We start from the raw sequence: 15884 nt of genomic DNA, 5'->3' as shown, positions 1-15884 counted from the left end.
CCTGGGCAATAGCATTAATCTTTTGGAACAGATTTTCATTGTCGGCTTGCACAAGTCCATGTACTTCTAAATTATTCCTTCTACTATATTGTTCCAAGCTGTTCATTTGTTGTCGCAGTTCCACGACTTCCTGATCAGTGTTCACTGCCTCAGTCTTTTCAACTCTTTTCTTTAGAGCAACAATTTCAGTTGACTGAAGCTTCATTTCTGCTAGTACTTGATCGTACTGATCTGAGAGATGCTGGACTGACTTTTCCATACTTTCTACAGTTTCTCTGACCTGGAAAAGGACATCTAGCTTCTGTTTAATATCTGCCAATTCACAAAGCTTTTTGTTGATTTCTATTAGCATCTTTTCAATGAACGACTGCTCTTTCTGCACCTGCTTTGTTACTTTTGGGGGGCCTCGAGCAGCTGAAATTACACGTTTGATATCTCCAGCTTTTTTTTAGCAGTGTCTGCCATTGCTTTGTAGGTAGTCTTGTTCGTACCGGAACATGCGCCCAAATGGTAACCATACCCGCACTCTGAACAGACAAGGCACGAGCCATCTGTTAGAAGGGACTGCTTACAAACCAGACATATATCGGAAGCAGAACTAGCCATTGCACCCGGGAAGGAAAAGCATGCGGCACCGAAGCAGCAGTACAGATTCAAACGTAGGCACACGCTCTTGCGCTTGTGTGATCAAAGTAAATCAGTAGTGGTATCACTGAAATCACTCAGCAGCAGTGACATGTAGCATGAATAAAGTGTGAAAAGGTGAAAAAACCAACCTGCGTAGTAACGGATTATTGTTAGCTGCTTGAAGGTCTCGTTAGTTCCACTGCCGCTGAGTGTATGTAGTATCTTCGTCGGTAGCACAGCCTTTTTGTAGCTTCTTGTCAGTGACGTATGGCCCTTGTTGACTTGAGGGCCAATGGCAGTCCCTCTTGGCGCTGCAGTGTAGTGGTGCCTGTTTCAAAAGGTTTTCGAAGTTCCCGCGTAGTAACGGTTTATTCTTAGCTGCTTGAAGGTCTCGTTCGTGCCACTGCCGCTGAGTGTATGTACGAAAACCTCCAAGGACCTCCAACCATTTGCATGAAAACCTACAAGGTTTCATTACCAACTTTGGTACACTATGAAGCTTGTTAGTGCTGACGCCATTTGATCACTAGAATTGCTTATACCTGCATGAGCTTAGGCAAAAGCTATTGTCTTACAGTTTAGAAGGAAGGTGTGGCAGAAAAGTATATAGAGCACAAAAACATTTCTTTGTGAACGTTGGCACAACTATTCCTGTACTGCTCTTATGTATTGAGAAAAAAGTATTTTGTTACATTGTACTTATTGCTTCTTCAAATGATTGTCAATGATATATTTGTGCAATATTACAATGACATGAAATCAAGGGCTTGAAAACATTTAGCTTATCTGGTTGGGAATTGACACAAGAAAGACACTGACCACAGTCAAAGAGAAAATTTTACTGTGGCCGTCGCCTTTCTTGTGCTTTTGTAGTGAAATGTAAAATAAGAATTTAACCTTCCAGAATCGTAAACATGGTAAGTACAGATAACTACAGCACCTGCGGAGCTGAAACAAGCCTGAACATTGAATGTATACACCGCAGCTACAGCAGTGCTTACCAAAGTTGCTACTAGCCGTAAGTGGAGGGTGTATTAGCTGAGTTACCAGCTGGTTTGTACAAGTCTAGGTCTAGAGTACAGCTTACAAAAGACGGCTGGCCTTACAGCCGACGAGCTAACAAAACTGTTGTGCAATTTTATTCAGCACATTCTAAGTTGGTGAAGGAGGGCATAACAAACGTGTTTCAAAAACACCCTTCAAAAATCATGCCCACACCTATTGAAAATCAGTCTCCAGCAGCAGTATCCTCTTCTTAAGGAGGCTGGGTATCCTGACCATGTGTTGGTGCCGATGGCAGAAAGGCTGCTCAAACCGGAACGATCGAGAAAATGCCCCAGTGAGATGCGAGAGCCATCAGCCATGACCAGGTCCGAACCGCCGTGATTCCGTACCAGGTGTCGCAAGCCTAAAAAAGATAGAAAGGTAAGGTGACGTACAGGTTGTTTTTTCAGCTCCAAATAAGCTAAGTACCTTGTCTAAAACTACTAACCCAAAGAGGACAGAAAAGCCGGTGTGTGATAAGAAACACAACGGTCAGTTCGCAGGATGTGCCGTATACGCTTGGTCTATCGTATTCCGCTGTCTTGCGGTCAAACCGGGACATGCATCACTGAGCGCTTAACAGAGCCCAGAAGCTAGATAAAAACTGTATCAGGTGACGGTTTTCCTGCGTTTCACTGCAAAACGTGAACATCTTGCCCTCTTCTAAAAAACACCGCCATTACAGACAGGGATAAGCGCGAGTGTGTAGGAATAATGATGGAAACTGAGAAAATCCTTTCGGCCGCTGATCAATGCATCAGCAAACCGTCACTATCAATGTCCGCGAAAGAAGAGAATTATCTGCGTAAGCTATGAAAGGCGACCGTATTTGCAATGTATCATTTAGGTTTTCTTTGTGTTTTCTCGATGTGTTTTTATATCATTTTAATGCCGTCATGAGCGTATCTTCGAGATTGCTATCGCCGGGAACTTGGTTTTTTTTGTGTGTGTATAAGTAGGATTGATTGCAGAAATAAAATTTCGTTGTTGATAGTTAGCGCTTGTCTTCGTCTGTTCATTTCTTCTTGTGTCCGTGCTTTGCTGCGCTATCCAGAAATCATTCGACGAGGACCGACCAAGAAGGCCATATCGCCACCTTGATCTCTTCCAACGTGCGCATTTTTTTCTGCTAGTGAACTTTTCAAAAAGGCAAGCCCTGGATGCTTGAGGCAGTTTCGCTTTCCTTTCCTGTCAATGATGGCGCCGCACTCATGAACTGTGTTTCACCCTCACCACAGAAAGGCGCAACTGTTGTCTTAAAGATACGTTTCTGCCTACGCCGAGCCTTATGTTATTCTGTTGCATGAACTTCCATCTGATGCAGTACATAAGGAACCCAGAATGTGCAGGGGAAGAAGACGAAATGCCTTTCAGGCAGAACGCCAAAACTGCCAGCTTTACTCCTTTTGTGAATTTTTTAGACTTTGCCAGTGAATTGCTGTTTCCTGCTTAGTTGCTATGGAGATGGAGTCTCACGCGCGTCCGCCGGACTCGGTAGTGCCCGCAGCGGCTGCTTCCAGGAAGCGCAACAGCACCGAGAGCGACACTGACAGCGACGAAACCATGCAGTACTATGTCAGCTGTGAACATTCTTGTGACGGCACCTTCGAGCTGATGCGGAGTCATAAAGCAAAGAGAAGGTTTCTCAGCACATCATCGAATTCGAGTGCGTCCACCATCAGACCTTCACGTTATACCCGGGTACTCACCATCCTTTTCGCGCCAGTTCTAGCCGCTAACAATCTGAGATGTCTTACCAGGCAAGCCGTGTGTTCACATCTAGAGGCACTGATTCGGAATGAAATCGGAGACATCAGATTAAACACCCGCAAGAACGACTGCGCAAAGTAATAGAACTTGACGGGATGGAAGTTTGCCCTCATATTCTGCTGGGAAAAGAATCAGTACTTGCGTAATCTACGATTCTGCGGAGTCTACGGAATCTACGACGAGACCGTTCCCAACACCGATTTGTCGGCCTTAATCAAGCCAGCTACAGAAAACACCGTCATCGCAAACGCGTTTCGCCTCGGCACATCACGGTGTGTAAAGATCATATCTAAAGGCCCATCCCTCCCATCACATGTAAAGGTGGGCCACTTCCTACACGCAATTCGCCCCTTTATACCAAAACCGCTGCAGTGCTGGAAGTGCATGAAGTTTGGCCATGTGAGTAGTGTGTGCAATAACACTACCATGTGTTTCATGCCACTGGTCCCCACACCACTAAGACGCACGAGGCCAGTGTGCTGAAGTGCACAAACTGCAGCGGCCCTCATGATGCATCCTCGAAGGAATGTCCTTTGATTCGAAAGAAAATGACAATATTGAAGAAAATGGTTAGAGACCATTCGTCTCACCGGAAAGCAGCAGCATCTATTAAGCGACGACAATCAAGAAGCTCCAAAGCCTCTGTACCACGCGAGCCACGTATATCACCACACCCTCTACCGCCCAGGCCAAATGCAGTCAGCTCTAAGGACAAATGAGCTGCGAACGGCACGGCAGCTGACGCTTGGCTTGAACTCCCGAGGCTACATGCATCTACTGAGCGGGATCAGACTTCTACAGCAAGGCACACTTCGTCTGTTCCTGACAAATTGACGGACCAAGATGAACGGATAGCCATGATCAGCTCCCTGTTAAGTGCTATTCGTGTTCTTCTGGACAAGCTACGGACACTAACAGCCCGAAGTACATTGCACGTGTTGGATGCCATCAATCCGGTTCTCGCAAGCCTTCAGAAGTCCACTGCTTGACAACTTATACGGAAGAACCATGGCTCATCGATAACAACAGCGATCATTCCGGGATGATGTAAAAAGCGCCTTCATATTCAAATGGAATGTGAGAGGCCTGATGTCACGTATTTCTGATTTCTGGCAGTTCGTGTTTCGAAACCGCTTTCTTACACTGGTTATCTGTGAACGGAACTTATCAGCCACTATAAGACTATCAGGACATGAACCATTCGTTTTGAATCACGTTTGTTCGAAATAGTAAGGTTCTGGTTTGCATTCGCAAGAATCTTACGTATTTTGTCCAACCTGTACCGTCACACGAGGGTAACCAATGCGTCTGTGTTACTGTGGAAAATGCAAGGCTGCCTTTTGCACTCATTGGCGTCTACCTGTCCCCGACAAGTAAGTTTGATTAGAAAAGACTAAAGGGTATTATGACTGCGACTCCTGGTCTTTGGATAATAACAGGAGACTTCAACGATTACCACCAGAGATCGGGAAGCTCCAGGATAAATTCAAGGGGTAGGTCACTCATATCCTCTGCATCGCAGGCCACAACCTGTGTCTCCTTAACTACGGAAGCCCGACATTTCTGCGGGGAAGAACGTGCAGCAGCTGCCTGGACTTGACACTGGTGTCAAGGTGCCTGACTTCCAGCATGCAGTGGTTCACTGATATTGAAACCCATGGAAGTGATCATATTCTGACCTATGTGAGAATCGATGGACTAGAAGCCTCATTACCGGTTGTATCTCGCCAAATCGACTGGTCAATCTTTGAAGATCTTGTAGCAGGCACATGCGAGAAACATATCGCACGCAGGTTAGAAGACTTAATTGCAGACTCAATGCGATTGTACGTGTACAAAGTATGACATTGAATTGGAAGCACTACGTCGCCGAGCTGAAAGGAGGTATAGACGCACAAAGTCAATTCTTGATCTCAGAGTAGCTCGACGCTTGCAGAAGAAGATACAGCACCGAATGATCAAGCTAGATGATAAAATATCAAAATGCTTTCGTGAGTCACTGGACCACCGCAACCCCTGAAAGCCACTGTTCCGTGTGTGGCGTACCCTATGGGGTCTTCGCTCATGTCCCCAACAGGCACACCCTTTTAAAGCCCTTGCTCAAAACCGCCGTGAGATAGACGTTGCAGAGGAATTTTGTGCGAAGTTGTCGGTGGGATAGTTTTACTCCCTGACATGGCTTCAGGCGACATTCCCAGTCGACGAGATACAAGATGGACGCCCCATTCTCCAGGGAAGAGCTAAAAGCTGCTATGGCGCTCGGTAGGTGTTCGTCTTCACCAGGGCCCTATGGAACACTATTTTATTTATTTATTTGTACATACTGCAGCGCAATAAGTGCTATATAGCAGAAGTGGATTAACAGAGGGAAATTATACACAACAAAATACAATACAACGATGAGGGTAATGTGCTAGGACCATTCATTTTGGATGGCAGATACAAAACTTCGGGATGAGCATGAGCGAATAGACCCAGGTAAGGAATTCCAGTCTTCTATGGAACGAGGGAAAAAAGCTGAATTTAAACATATTAGTGGGCGTGTGAAGTATGCATCAAGTTTAAGTTTGGATGTCGTCTCGTCGATGACTCTGACACGAGGTTAGTATAGTTGTTTTTTGAAAGTCTAACGGAAGAATTGACGATACTGTGCAAGAAATCTAATAATGCTATGCGGCGACGTGAATAGAGCGAAGTTCATGTTCTTGTTCCGTGGTGAGATGGCGCAACCCACTCTGGGGGATCGGCCACGAATCGGGCGGTGAAAACATTTTTTTTGAATAAGTTGGGGTAAAATGAAATTTGAAAATGGGATTTAAAGTGTATGTTGTTACAGGTATGAATAATCAATTATCTAAGCATTACATGAAAAAAGTTTTGTGAACACAATAAGTATTAAGAAGAACTGTAGCATGTAATTATTTTTGTCTCCCGCACAAAGACGCAGGGGGCTTCACAAACGTTCCTGTGGCTGTAACCCAGTACGGTTTCCCGAACGGAAAGAATTACAGGAAGAGTCAAATTCAAGCCGAATTTTGGAAGGGTTATTCTGAAGATCTTTTTCGTTGAATAATGAAACAGCGGCACGTCACGAAGAAGTGTTGCAGAGAGTCACTCTCATTGCACTAAGGGCACAAAGACGATGTAGCCTGACCAGACCTGTGGAGGTAAAAGTTCAGTGGGGGGACTTGGCACCATAGTCTCGTAATCGTTACTTCAATTTTTGTAGTGGAGCACCATTTGTAGTTCCAAGGAAAATTGAGATGCGGGAAACCAGATGTTCACAACGATGATTGCTCGAAGTTTGCAGTAGTATATTTTCTGAATCGCGCCGCAGTGATGAAAGCTGACGTAGATAAAATGGGGATTTAGGACCATCGTGGGATGCTACGGCGAGTGTATCTGCATATTCGTTTAAGGCTAGACCTTTGTGGCCTGACGCCCGCATTAAACAAACGAGACGTAAGTGTCTTGGGAGAAGAGAATAGAAAGTTTCTAATGAATCTGTCAATTTGGATGTGGTTAGTGAAGAACCGCCAGGCAATCGCTAAGATTACGGCTGATGAGAAAGATGATGGTAATTTGCGCAAAGCTAAGACAATTGCCAATAATACCGCCTGAAAGATAGGCGAGAAGTCAGGTAGCCCAATGGAATATGATCAACTTAGATGTGGTGATACAATGCCCACATTTGCCTTTTCTTCACAGACGGAAGCATCAGTTGCTATAACGGTCTTTGTATCCAGGTGTGTAAGGTTGTCTTCCAAAATACTATTCAGATATTGATAGGGAAGATGTTTGGCATTTTAAAAAAATATTATTAAATTCAATTTTAGCGACTGGAACCGAGCAATTTAGTAACACCACCTCGCATAGGCGAACATTTAATAGGTCCAATAGTTTTTGTACGGAAACGACTTGAGGGCCACGTGAGCGGTACCATTGGTACTTAAAAATGAGGCCAATTCATCAATGAAAACATATTGTGATCTCCTCTGTGGTGATGCATATATATTTAGAAAGGTTTGTACTCTTAGGATACGAAAGCGCATGAGAAGGCAGGCGTGCTTTTTGATATAAGATATCGTTAGCGGCAAATTTAGGAAGCCCAAGACATAAACGGAATGCCGATCGTTCTAATAGAATCAGAGGGCGAATTTTGTATGCCGGTCCGGCAGAAAACAAAACTCTATTATCGAGCGAACAGACACCCAATATATCATATTGAGGGCATGCCGACGCAGCCCTGATCGATCGCTGCTGAGCCTACGCAGCATCCCTGCTGCACGTGCTCCCTTTGAGGTAATATGCTCTATATGCGGACTCCAATTAAGCTTTTCGTTATATATTTAAGTGAATTCTCCTGTGGGATACTTTCTTGTCAATAAAGGATCGATATTTGCACAGGAATGCTTTTAGGGCAAATTAGGGCAGCGCTTTTTCTGGTATTAAGAGAGAGGTTAACGCCATCAAGCCACAATTCTAGGCGGTTCATATCGGAATGTAGAGTTTGGTACAAAGCATGTAAATCTACCGATGCAGCAAAAAGTGCTATGTCGTCGGCGTACACGCACACATGCACATCCTGTTGCAAAGGTATACAGTACTCACTAAAGCATTAAGCAGCAATGGCGATCGGTCTGATCCTTGTGTTAGGCATCTTGACTGTTGATACGTTAATGAAGACAATCAACGTAGAGAGCAGTAAAATTTCCTGCCGTTTAAAAATTCATAAACCCACGCGACAATATAATTTGACAGACCTGCATTCTGAAGCGCGTTTATAAGGCTTACATGTTCTAAAACTGTCATACGCCTTTGTGATATCCAAAATGACTAAGGGTGCGTAGTTTTTCTGACATCGAGATACTTGAATACGGCTTTTTATGTTGACATGGGCACACCAAATCGAAAGCCCACGTCTGAAGCCAATTTTTCAAGGGCTAAAAATCAGGTTCTTCATCGGCATAACCGATGCATAACCGGCACAAATGCATAACAAATGCATAACCAGCACCTTGCTTTTTGAATAATGGGATTACTTTTGCAAGTCCATTCCGGAGGCGTTTCCCAAGGCGGTGTTCTAAGCCCTATTCTTTTCAACCTCATGCTTCTTGGGCTGGCCGAATCCCTACCGGAAACAGTGAGTGCCCCACTTTACGCCGACGACATCTGCATCTGGGCATTAGCGGTGACTCGCCTGCAAGTTCGGGCAAGGCTACAGAAGGCAGCAACACATGCGTCTGGCTACAAGGCCTAACCATCTCGTCAGAAAAATGTGCGTTAGTCGCTTTGACGCGAAAAGCGATGTCTCGTTATCCAGTGTGCATCTATGGCCAGCTTATCTCCTACAAGAGAAATCATCGGTTTTTGGGTGTCATTGATGACCAGTATCTTTCTTGGAGCCCTCAGGTTGCCCACTTGAAGAAGCTCACATCTATTGTTCACGTCTTCATGTTCATCGCCGGCAAAACATGGGGATCGTCAGTGGGCTCCATGCTGCAGTTGCACCCGGAACATTTTATTGGATTCCTACGCTATACTTCTTCTGTGCTTGCCAAAACATGCAAGTCAAATCTTCGAGCACTTCAGAGTGTGCAAGCACGGACACTACGCATTTGCCTCAGCCTTCCGTGGAGCGCCTCAACAGCAGGAACAGCTATAACGGTTGAAGACCATCCGATCACGACTTACATTACCGCCGACGCGCTTAAAACCCGTATTTGCCACGTTTCACGGATGCAATGAAGCTCTCTTGCCTGTCCGCCAGAACAACGACCACAGGCGCCATTAACTAACGAATACAGTCAGCATTCATCGTGCCTTTTTTCCATCGGGCTTCACACCCTCGGCACATTCACTCTCAGCTTCGTGGTGTTTAAAACAACCTCAAGTGTGCCTTCCCGCTCCAGGGATGAGAAAGAAGACTGATCTGCCTAACTTGGCCTTGAAGCAATCAGCTCTGGATTGTTTGCACGCTTTCTACTTTGACCGAGTCTACATGTATAGGGTGGCTCTTCTACTCTTTTTCTACTCTAACTCTACTCTTCTACTCTAACTACTCTAGCGGAGCAGTAGCTATATACCATCAGGATCAATAAGTATCAGGTACAAAATTTCTCACTTCACAACATCGACTGGTTCGGAGCTTGTTGCCCTTCGAGGTGTCATGATTATATTCTTAAGAGCCATTCCCGTACTTTGGAGAAGACTCAAGCAAGGCCATGAAGACGAGGATCGAAGAAGCGCTAGTGTGGTTGTTGTTCCGCCACCTCGGCTTCTCTCTGCGTATATTACCTAAATGCACTTTCCCTTTTGTTTTGCCAAGTCTTATCCCCGTCACAGTATAAACAACCAACCGGCTGATCGGTGGGAAATATGCTGCGATTCAAAGGCAGTCCTGCAATGTCTTTTGTGAACTCTTCGTCGCGGGTCCTGTGAAGAACTCGTGTTGGAGATACGAGAAACGCACCTTCATATGATTCAGTTGCTGCCAGGCCATTGCGGTATCTCCGGCAACGACTTCGCTGACGAAGTTGCTAGGAATGCACACGAAGGAGCAAACCTTGTTTCCGTTCCTTTGTCGAGGACCAACGCAGCCCAACACTTAAGCATTCTAGCGCACCGTATGACATTGCAGAAGTGGCACACACCTGAATTCACCCTGCATCGACTGGATTCTCTCGACCCACCTGTGCACCTGAGGCTGTTACCTGGGCTTCCGCGAAGTGAGGAAACAATACTTTGCTACCTACGCTTGGGTGCTGCATTCACCAATGCATACGTGTTTGTCTGGAATGGCTGATAGCGCCGAGTGCAGTGCCTGTGGTGTCGGGGAGACTATAGAAAACCTACTGTGCTACTGCCCATCTTTCGAAAATGAAAGTCATGACCCCTGCACAACTGTAAATCAGTTAGATAGAAAATCGTTCACCTTGAACAAGATCTTGGGACCATCGCCTCGCGTATCGCAGCTACAAAAGGCCACAAAAGTGCTGCTGCGATTTTTGAAAGCTATTGGATCGAGTGATCACCTGTGATCCGGACTGAGTGACCGTCAGTGATATAGCGCATAAAGCTGTTACCATGTCGGTGATATCCACAGTGGACTTTCTCTTCTTTTCTTAGTGTTTCCATCCTCTGTCCCCTTCCCTCGGTGAAAGGAAGCCAAACGGGCTCAGTCCCGGTCAACCTCCCTTTATAACTTTCTCTCTCTCAGAACCAAGGAGAAGAAAGGGGGTTAACCGAGGGGCCCGATCTTTATTAGTCATATCATAAGAAGCCAACAAACACTGACACCAAGGACAACATAGGGGAAATTACTTGTGCTTAATAAATGAAATAAGGAAACGATAAATTAATGGAAATTAAAGTGGATGAATAAACAACTTGCCGCAGGTGGGAACCAAACTCACAACCTTCGCGAAATGGGTTCGGTTCCCACCTGCGGCAAGTTGTTTGTTCATCCACTTTAATTTCCATTAATTTATCGTTTCTTTATTTCATTTATTAAGCACAAGCAATTTCCCCTATGTTGGCCTTGGTGTCAGCGTTTGTTGGTTTCTTATGATATCTTTCTCAGAATGTCACATTAAAACATTGTGAATACACTGGCGGTTGAGAACACAAACAAGCCGAGTCAAGCGGAGGCAGTTATGGTTGTGTTCTCGTCGTATGCGGCTTCACACCCCTTTTTTCGTCTCTGTTTGAGTGGGAAATGTGGAAGACGTCAGTCACTTGTGCTTTCAATGCTTTGTGACCACGCATGCAAAACAACCGGTGCTGCCGCCGCACACGCGACTGAATGCCGAGAACATCTCGAGGTAAGGTTCGTCGTGTGATTCTTGCGGCTCTTGTGAGATATTTGAGCACCTGATATGGGAGTGTCCATGTTTCCTTGCGAATTGCACGTCGCTACAGACGGACTGCCGTCTTCTTGGTCTGCGATGTACGACCCTCCATGAACGCCTGTATCCGAGTGCGTGTGCTTGTCGCATGACTGGGCTCTGAGGAAGGGATAAAGGGAGACAGAAAGATCTTTAAAGAAAGAAGAAACAAAAACAAAAAACGCCACCTGCTTCCCTGCTGCGCGGGCGCCAATGCTATGACTATTACGAGTTCTCTTCATTCAGATCCATAAAGCCCTTCTTTATTTGCTGCTATTGGCAGACGTGATTATTCGAGCTGCGGTACCGCCACATGCACGGTTGGAAACAGAATCGAGCACGCGTCGCGTTGGTTCCCAACGTCACCATTCAAAAAAAAAAAAGAAGAAAGAAGGCCGCGTTGAAGCCCATGCCAGCGAAAGCTTGCGCTACTGTTGGTCTGCGCTTCCGAGTGGAGAGGATAGAGAGATCGACGTCACTCGTGCACTATTTCATATTTCTCTCGGTACTGAAATACTGGGCCGCCCGCAGTGCCAAAGTACTGCAGGCTGTGGCACCCAAAACAATTTTGTTTAGAGAATAAGTTTTTGTTGAGGTGATATTACTTTGGGTCCTCAATTCCCGAATTGGAATGTTTCCTTTAAGGTTCCTAATTAAATAGTTATTAAATACATTCTAATTTGGGATAGCGCGGTCTGAACGGAAGCGGGACCCAAGAGCCACAACGCCAGACTATGTTTAGCGACGCCCGCTCCGAGCACGAGCGCACCGCTATGAGCGGTCCACATCGGGTACATGCGCTCAGGCTGCTGGTTACCAGATCATTGTTTCCCATTTACGCCCAGTCAAGCCGGCGGAAAGTCTTAAGACATATATGACATATACGAGTAGTTTAGTGACCACTTCGCGAATTAAAGTGTTTAGCCCGCTGTAAGAGTTGGGGTCGGGCATGTAAAAAGCAGTAGCTGGCCCGTGTCGTCGTCCGACTCATCGACGCTAAGGTCGTTATTGAAGGGAAGAACTTGCTCTCATCGAGAACGAGGAGTACTCGGTTAATTTGCAATATCTACACGAAGAGTTGAGAACGTTGCATCGCATCGTGACTGAAGTGAAGCACACCGAGGAGCCGAAAAAGTTCGCTTAAACCCCTCTGTCCTCTTTAGATCCCTGGCCAGGGAAAACTGCCGCCCCTGTTCGTCCAATCGGAGCGTCCAAAGTCGTCGAAGGACCCGCGTTGAGGGCGAGGGTTCACACACTCACTCCTGCACATTTTTCACAGACCACACAGAAACGAGGACATCTCCGTACATGGAAATTGTCATGCTTGACTCAAGCTGGCGCGTCTTGGTTCCGGGGATGATCCCGCAGTTAACTAGAGCGTCTGTTAAACGACCACGGGGGTTACCGGAGTCTGTGAGGGAACGCCTTAGAACATCCTTTTCCACAAGTTTTCTTGCTCCAATTGGTCCGTGAAGGCGACAGTGAACAAACAAACAAACAATGCTCGGTCCGCTAAACGTGTCTCGCCTTGCTGGCGCCGCAGGCCTGTCCGCGGGCGACGCATTGTTAGCTTCACGAATCGATTCGTAGCAGTGGGGCAGGACAGGCGAGAAGGTCACTAACCACGCTGGTCGATCGTAACACCGCAAATTCGTGAAATTATGACGTAGGCAGTTGACAAAGCTGCAGCCAACAATGCTGCGGCACTACACATCTGCTACATCGGGTACATGCGCTCAGGTTGCTGGTTACCAGATCATTGTTTCCCATTTACGCCCAGTCAAGCCGGCGGAAAGTCTTAAGACATATATGACATTCCCCCCCCCCCCCCCCCCCCCCCCCCCCCCCCGCAACTGGCACCTCGCACCTAAAGCCCACGTCCCTCCCCCCCTCCCCTCCCTTTACTACGCCACTACCCGAGGCAGTACTCTCTGTTGTTTATCGCACAAGGGAGTTCACATTCACTGTCCACTGGAAGTTGAAGCCCACAGTACGAAGTAACTTTTGCTGTAGTCGGCTTGGCTGGCGGTCTGCACGTCCACTGGTTGAACATCTGCTCGGAAATTATGTTGAAATCCGAACCGGTGTCTAGCTTGAATGCCGCCTCATGTCCATTCACATCGACAGCTTCGCTCAAGTCATTCGTGTTGGCACTGACACTGCACGCAGTCAAGCAGCCCAAGTATAGTTTCTCCTGCGAGTCTTGCTGTGGATGATCAGGAAGCAGTCCAACTTGCGGTCGGTGCGTTGCTTTCTGCCGACGCGGCTGCTTACACAGATGTGCCAAATGGCCAAGGTTGCCGCAGTTGTAACCATTATTGCCAAAAGCTGGGCACTGTAGAGAGGGGTGCGAGGTTCCGAAGCGAGGCCGTTTACGATTATACTGTTCAGACCTGGAGCGAGGAGGCTGCAGAGGCCTGTTTTCGGCTAGACCTGTTCGCTTCGTGAGTTGCTTATGCATGTGAACGGCATTCACTTGTGGCTGCTAACCGCTGGTTGCGATTTCTCGTACATGCTTCTTTGACATTTCCGCTGCCGTGCACGCAGAGACCTTGCACGAGACCGCGCTCCCGAGACAGACGCTCGCGGAGAGCTCCGTCACGGATCCCAACCACTACGCGGTCGGCGATGAATCTGCCGCACGTTTCTCCAAAGTCGCACTTCTGCGCCTGTCGTCGAAGGTCAATAACAAAATCGACAATTGACTGGCCTGGCTTTTGGACCATCGAGTTAAAGTGCGCCGCTGTCAGTATGACGTCCTTGTATGTGCGATGCAACTCGTAAAACTGGTCAAGTATGTGTTTCATCGGGTCTGCGTCTTCGTTGTCAGCAGCAGGGTCAGCTGGAAACGTCTGTGCGATGATGCGACGAGCATGCGGGCCAAGTGCACGAAGCAACAATGCCGTCCGCGCAGATTTAGGCTTAGTGTTGTACTCACAAGCCAGTTCATATATGGTGAATGCTTCCCGTCATTCGTCCCACGCGTTCGGTGGATTGTCGCTAGGTTGGAAGTGCACCGGGGCTCGATGAATACGCTGGCCATGCTTGCTGATTTGAGACGTTGTGGGCGACGATCTACTTACACTTCCGACACCATGTTATGTGTTTTGGGTGCTAACGATTCATTACGACTGCATTTTAGATGCGGCGGCAGGAAGCAGCAAGTGACGCCCACAATGTGGTACAACGACTCTGTAGGCCACACTGGCATAGATTTTACAGCAGTAGGTGTGGAGGCGCTAGTAACTATACATACCTGTAACACTCACGCTATATGGAATACAGGTATGCCGTACATTTCTTTTGAATTCGGTATCAGCCCCCCCCTTCCAAGGGGGGGGGCTCGGACCCCCCCCCCCCTTCCAAGCGGGCCAGGACCTCACAAAAATTACCCAATTGATAGTAGAAATAAATATGGGTTTCACTAGTTAATTGACAAATGCAACGCAAATTTTATTTTACAAATACCGCAATTAAATTTTGAAATGGTCCTAGGAAAACCAAAGAACCAGCTTAGCTGTTCAACTGCTATCCCACCCCAAGCTATCACTATGTATTCGCAAGTATTATCATCACCTGTAACTAGGGGGCCCAAAGTGGAAACGAATATGCCACGTGGATTATTCGCATCACTATTACGTAAAGAGACGACATTTTATTTACATCAAAATGTTCAAGGAGATGTCATTTATTTTACACTTTAGTTATATATTAAATGTTAGTACAGTTGAGCGTGTCAGAATAAGCAGACATGCTACCGAGCCTCGCTTCAATCATGTGTTTCTCTCTACCAGTGACGAGTCCGCGCATCCACTTACGATTGCTTTGTTCCCCACGTCATCCTCGCCTACGCTTTCGGGCACAAAGCTCCACTTAAGCGCCTCATAATAGCCGAATTAAAGCTAACTTGACTACTTTAAGCCGTAAGTCAAAGCTGGCACGTAAAAATAATAATAAGAACATCTGCGTCGGCCGGGAAGCGAACCCGGGCCACCCGCGTGGCAGGCGAGTATTCTACCACTGAACCACCGACGCTTTTCTTTTTCTTTCATGATATTTATTATAGTAGCATTCAACCAGACGTTCACCAGTTCTCCATAGTCAGAGAATGGAGGGCACAATGAAAGTCACACACAGAAAAGGCAGCGTTCATACTGTGAGTAGAAACGTTCGTTTCACTTTAGAAGGGTGGCAAGGATAAGCACCTCACCAAAATAGGGTACCAGTCCGGTTGTACACCGAGTCCATCATAAACATGTTTTAGGTGTAGGATCATTTGGCTAAAACGCACCCTTGTAGGTACCACCGTTTCGGCGTTTCGGTCCGTCATTCGCGTTTTCCACAAACTGTGCATTCCCATGACAAAAAAACATATCGAAAGGTGCGCTATTATCAGAGGTTGGCAGCAGGTATCGCACAGTATGAGCGTTAATCTCAAAGTCTTTCTTTAAAGTCCGTTGGAGTACATCCCAATATAGGATGGTGTCGGTGCAGCAAACAAAACAATGTTCAATTGTCTCTGGTACATTACAAAGGCGACAGTTAACAGAAGACACA

General features: G+C 46.6%; 1 non-coding gene across 1 annotated transcript; it reads right to left on the bottom strand.

The window, feature by feature from the left end:
* Positions 1 to 15291: 15291 nt before the first annotated feature.
* On the bottom strand, positions 15292 to 15362 carry TRNAG-GCC (transfer RNA glycine (anticodon GCC)). The gene has a single exon. It is a non-coding gene; the product is annotated as a tRNA-Gly (tRNA).
* Between the last annotated feature and the right edge of the window lie 522 nt (positions 15363 to 15884).

The sequence above is a fragment of the Dermacentor variabilis genome, chromosome 4 (genome assembly GCF_050947875.1).
Source record: "Dermacentor variabilis isolate Ectoservices chromosome 4, ASM5094787v1, whole genome shotgun sequence".
Classification (NCBI taxonomy): Eukaryota; Metazoa; Arthropoda; class Arachnida; order Ixodida; family Ixodidae; genus Dermacentor; species Dermacentor variabilis.
Note: the sequence above shows the minus strand (reverse complement) of the source record. Positions and strands in the feature narration are given on the sequence as shown.